Source organism: Meles meles, chromosome 1 (assembly GCF_922984935.1).
Source record: "Meles meles chromosome 1, mMelMel3.1 paternal haplotype, whole genome shotgun sequence".
In the NCBI taxonomy this organism is placed as follows: Eukaryota; Metazoa; Chordata; class Mammalia; order Carnivora; family Mustelidae; genus Meles; species Meles meles.
Window position 1 is genome coordinate 94,238,487 of NC_060066.1, and position 6,000 is coordinate 94,244,486.

The following is a 6,000-nucleotide window of genomic DNA, read 5'->3' on the forward strand; positions in this document are numbered from 1 at the left end:
ATTTGATTAAACATTAAAAAAAAAAATACCAATCCTTCTCAAAATTTGAGACAAAGTTGAAGGGAACACTTCCTAACTTATTCTGAGGACAGCATTAACCTAGTATCAAAGACAGACAGTCACTCCAAGAAAGAAAACCACAAACCAACATCCCTTATGAATACTGCAAAAATCCTCAAAATATTAGCAAATGGAATTCAACAGCACACTGAAGTATTATACACATTTTAACAAGTGGGATTTATTCCTGGAAAGCAAGGATGGTTCAACATACAAAAAAATTAATCTATGTAACAGACCACATCAACAAAACGAAGGGTAATAGAAAAACATATGATCATCTCAACTGATGCATAAAAAATATTTCATAAAATTCAGTAGTCTTTTATGATTAAAAAAAGATATTCAACAAAATAGGAATAGAAGAAAATTTACATCTACATAATTTAGAGCCATATATGAAAAACTCACACCAAACATCATACTCAGTGGTAAGTGACTGATTGTTTTTCCTCTAAGATCATGAACAAGGCAAGGAAACCCACTTAATACTTAATACTTAAGAATTAATTAATGAATTTGTTAATTTAATCAAGGAGGTAAAAGGCTTGTATAATGCAAACTACAGGGGTACCTGTGTGGCTCAGTCAGTTAAGCATCCAATCTTGATTTTGGCTCAGGTCAGGATCTCAGGATCACAAGACTGAGCCCCAAGTCAGACTCTACACTCAGCAGGGAGTCTGCATCAGATTCTCTCCCTCTCCCTCTCACCCTCATCCTGCTTGTGCTCGCACTTGCTCTCTAAATAAATCTTAAAAAAGAAAAAAAAGAGAAAGCTACAAAACACTGTTGAAAGACATCAAAGAGGATATAAATAAAATGAAGCACACCCCACATTCATGGACTGGTAGACTTAATACTGTTAAAATGTCGGTATTATCCAAAGTGATCTCGAGATTCAATGGAATCCTTATGAAAATAACAATGACTTTTTTTCAGGAACAGAAAAACCTCATCCTAAAATCCATATGAAATCTCCAAGAACTCAAATATCCAAAACAATCTTGAAAAAAACAAAAGTGGAAGGCTCATACTTTCTCATTTCAAAACTTACTATAAAACTATAGGATATTAGCCTACTGCCATATAGATCAATGGAAAAGAATAGAAAGCCTAGAAATAAAACCTCACATACATGGTTAAATGATTTTTAACAAGAGTGACAAGACCATTCAATGAGTAAAAGCCTTTTCAACAAATGGCGTTGAGCAAACTGGACATCCACGTGCAAAAGCATGAAGGTGGACCTTTACCTAACACTACAAAAATTAACTCAAAATGGTAAAGGACCTAAACTTAAGACCTAAAACAATAAAAACTCTTAGAAGAAAACACAGGACAGAAGATTCATGACTTTGGATTTACCAGTGATTTCTCTGGACATGATACCAAAGGTAAAGGTAACAAAAGAAAATCTAGACACAATGGACTTCATGAAAATGTTAAATTTTGTACATGAAAAGATAGCATCAACAAAGCAAAAAAGCAACCCACAGAATGGGAGAAAATATTTGCAAATCATATATCCAATAAGGGATTAATCCCTTAATATCTAGAGTATTTAGAGAACTACTAAAACTCAACAAGAAAAAATTGGTAAAAAAAAAAAAAACTGAATAGAAATTTCTCCCAAAAAGATATAAGAATGGCCATGAACACATGAAAATAGACTCAAAATCATGAATCATTACAAAAATGCAAATCAAAACTATGAGATACCACCTCACACCCCTTAGAATGGCTACTATCAAAAAAACAAAAACCAAGTATTGAAGGAAAATTAGTCAGATATATGCAAAAGAATGAAACTGAACTACTTTCTCACACCATACACAAAAAATAAATTCAAAATGAATTACAGACCTAAATGTGAAACCTGAAACCATAAAAATCCTAGAAGAGAGCACAGGCAGTAATGACTCTAACATGGGCTATAGCAACATTTTTCTAGATAAGTCTCCTGAGACAAGAAAACCAAAAGCAAAATTAACTACTGGAACTCCATCAAAATAAAGTTTCTGCAAAACAAAAGAAACTATCATCAAAACCAGAAGGCAACCTACTGAATGGGAAAAGAGATTTGCAAATGACTTACCCGATAATGGGTTAGTATACAAAATATATAAAGGACTTAACTCAAAGCCCAAAGAACAAATAATCCAATTTTAAAATGGGCAAAAACAGATATTTCCCCAAAAAACACATCCAGATAGTCAACAGACACATGAAAAAATGTTCGGCATCACTCTTCATCACAGAAATGCAAATCAAAACCACAATGAGATAGCACTTCACAACTATCAGAATGGCTAAAATAAAAAACAAGAAAAAAAAAAAAAACAAGTGTTGGTCATGATGTGAGAAAAAGGAACCCTCTGCACTGTTGGTGGGAATGCGAACTGGTATAGCCACTCTGGAAAACAATATGGAAGTTCCTCAAAAAATTAAAAATAGAACTACCCTATGATCCGGTACTTGCACTACTGGGTATTTACCCCCAAAATACAAAAAAATGAATTCAAAGACATACACGCACCCCTGTTTTTATTGCAGCATTATTTACAATGGCCAAACTATGGAAGCAATCCATGTCCATCAATAGATTAATGACGATACAGGATATACACACACATTGGAATATCCAGCCATAAAAAGGAATGACCTCTTGCCATTTGCAACAACATGGATAAAGCTAGGGAGCAGGCTAAGCAAAATAAGTTAGAGAAAGACAAATATCACATGATTTCACTCATATGTAGAATGTGGGATTTAAGAAATAAATGAGCAAAAGTGAGAAAAAGAGGTAAACCAAAAAACAGACTCTTTACTATAGAGAACAAACTGATGGTAACCAGAAGGGAAGTGGTTGGGAAATCAGGGAAATTGATGATGGGGATTAAGAATATATTTGTCCTAATGAGCAATGGGTGATATTCGGTATTGTTTAATCCCTATAATGTACACCCGAAAGTAATATAGCACTGTATGTTGACTATATTGGAATTTTTAAAAAAGTATCAATTAGCAGGAACGTGAATAAATTGGAACCCTTGTGCACTGTTTATGGAAATATAAAATGGTACAGCCACTACAGAAAACAGAATGGTGGTTCCACCAAAAAACAAAACAAAACAAATTAGATGATCCATCATTCCACTTCTGGGTATACATCCAAAAGAATTAATATCTGTGTCTAAAGAGATATTTGTACACCCATGTTCACAGCAGCAATATCCACAAAAGCTCCAACATGGAAGTAATGCAAGTGTCAATCTATAAATAAATGGACAAGCAAAATGTGGTATATACATACAATGGAACATTATTCAGCTTTAAAATGGAAGGAATTTCTGCAACATGCTAGATGAATCTTGACATGTTAAGTGAAATACACCAATCACAAAAAGACAAATACTGTATGATCCCACTTATATGAGGTAGTTAGTCAAAATCATAAACGTATAATAGTGATTACCAAGGGCTGGGGGAAGGAGAGAACGGGGAGTTATTGTTTAATGGGTATAGAGCTTCCACTTTACAAAATGAAGAGGTTTTTAAGGACGGACGGTGGTAATGGTTGTACAACACCGTCAATGTATTTAAACCTCTGAACTGCATACTTAAAAATGGTTGAGATGATAAATTTTGTTATGTGTATTTTACCACAATAAAAAAGAAAAGAGGAAGGGGGACAATATATGTTTGCATAGGTATCAAAGATCCCTGGATGGATACCTAAAAAACATAAAACAGTTGACTCCTATAGGAAGGAACTGTGGTTGGCTGGAGGACCTTTAAAAGGAAGGAGACTACACTGCACACCTTTTTTATTTCTTACATTCCAAACCATGTTACTGTTTACTGCCTCAAAAATCAAATAAATGTACAAATTATGTTGGCAGCACTTGGAAAAGAAACTATTAAATGCTAATATAACTATTACTAGATGCAGGACATATTTTAAAGTTGTTCAGAGGAATTTTTTTTTAAGAAAATCTTGGCATTTACTACCTAAAAAAAGTACCTAAATCTGGCAAAAACAGGAAAAAAAATAGTTGACTCATGTTTAATTTAAGGAATGGTTTTATTGAAGAGTACATTCAACTGCCAACTATTTGTAAATTTACCTCTTCTGGTAAAGATTTTTATATCCTTATAATGCTCAAAATAACTAAAACAATGCTGTCGAAGTTAAATCTAGATTATAATGGACTATTTCCTGAACATTTTAAAGGACATTCCACTTAATTATTTTCATTCTATAGCACAAACCACTTGATCTGTAATATTTCTGTACCATTTAAAGGACAAAAATTTATAGAATTGAAGTGGAACAGAAAACATAAAAAAACTTTTTTTTTTTTTTTTTTTTTTTTTTTTTTACCATTTCCCTCAACCTCAAATAGAAAAGGTAAAGAATGGAAAATCTGTATTTTAATCACATACACTGAAGGTAAAGCTAACAGCCTGCAGCTGTTTTCAATGTAATTTTCCTTTTTAATCAATTGTTTGTTTGTTTTTTTCTTTCAAACACGGAGATGTTAAGTTCGGTAAACCAAGTACTTCTCAAGAAATGTACTTACATAAAGAAAAAAAATCACAATATATATGCTGCCGAAGCGAGCACAAGAAAAAAAAAATCACAATAAATACGTATGCAGATAATATATACAGACCAGATAACCTAGAAATTCCTCTCAAAACCTGGCACACTGGAAGTCCCCATGATTAAATAATTCCACTTCGGTGAAAAGGAAAACTTTCCACATCCATATGCCTTCACTTTCCCATTATTACAAGGAAATCCTGAAATGAAAACTCTGAGTCATTACATCTCAAGGGATATTTCCTTCTGCACACACCCTGCTGGAACGTTTCTCCCTCTTCTCCAACTTCTCCAAGAACAGACGCGCAGCGAACAACCTCTCCCAACCCCCTTCCAGAAAGTCAAGGCTTGGCCCACTCAACAGACACCTCCTTCCCCCTCCAAATCCAGGGCGGTCCGACGAAGCCACCCAGGAAGGTGACTGGGTACAGTCCAAGGAACGCAGAGCACCGTGACGAGCCACAGCCAGCCGCTCTTCCTCCCCCAGTCCCCAGCGCTCTCAGCCAAGAGGAACAAAAACGTTCGAGACGGACCAGAACGAGGAGTCCGAGCTGAGGCGGCAGCTGACGGCGTCGCCGCGGGCCGGGCCGCAGCGCTGCCCCTTACCCCTCCAAGCCCCCGCCGTCCCCCTCATCGCCCCCTCACCCTTCGCCCCAGTCCCGGGCAGGACCACGAAACGCAAGGGTCGCAGGCGGAGCTAGCGGCTCGCGCAAACTTTCGCCCTGGGCTCGGGAGGGCGCAAGGACGGGCGCGGAGACCACTGAGGAGAGGGCGTCGCCGCCGCTTCCCGAAAACCGCTGAGACCCAGACGCTCCCCGCTAGGTGACCCGGGGCTCCCTCGCCTCCGCCCCTAGTCCCCGCACCCGGGACGCGGCCGGAACACCCCTCTCTCCCCATACCGCTGCTCACCTAGGCCACAATGACCCGCTCACTGCCGTTGCCGCCCCGCCGCCTCCGGTAACTGGCACAGACTTCCGAGACCCGAAGAGAGAAGCGCAGCGCGCGCCCGAGGACCGCCCGCGAGGAGCGTCACGGTGCCGCCCCCGCCTTCCGCCCGCGCAGGCGCGCGGCTCCAGGTCAGGTGACCCAGTCCCTATGGTAACAGGCCGGGGGTGCTGGGGGACGGGGGCAGGGCGTGGGCTGCTCCTGCTAGTGCTAGGGTTGGGGAAGGTAAAGTCGCCCACCCGCTGCCCGAGGTTATGCTCCCCACTTCTCCAGCCTCCCCAGGGGTGGTATGGGAGGGCCGGTGCCACCTGCCCTCTGCTGTGTTCCTGTGTGCTCAGGGTCCTTTGGTTCACATCACCTACAATACAAAGAGAGTCCGGAGAACCTAT

General features: G+C 39.2%; 1 protein-coding gene across 2 annotated transcripts in view; it reads right to left on the minus strand.

Moving 5' to 3' along the window:
* LOC123950655 (syndecan binding protein) overlaps positions 1–5,721 on the minus strand; it is a 39,774-nt gene extending 34,053 nt beyond the window's left edge. For both annotated transcript variants that reach the window (XM_046018855.1, XM_046018848.1), the window contains exon 1: positions 5,576–5,721. The gene's annotated coding sequence lies outside the window, so the exon portion shown is untranslated. The remainder of the gene's footprint in view (positions 1–5,575) is intronic.
* Positions 5,722–6,000: the final 279 nt, after the last annotated feature.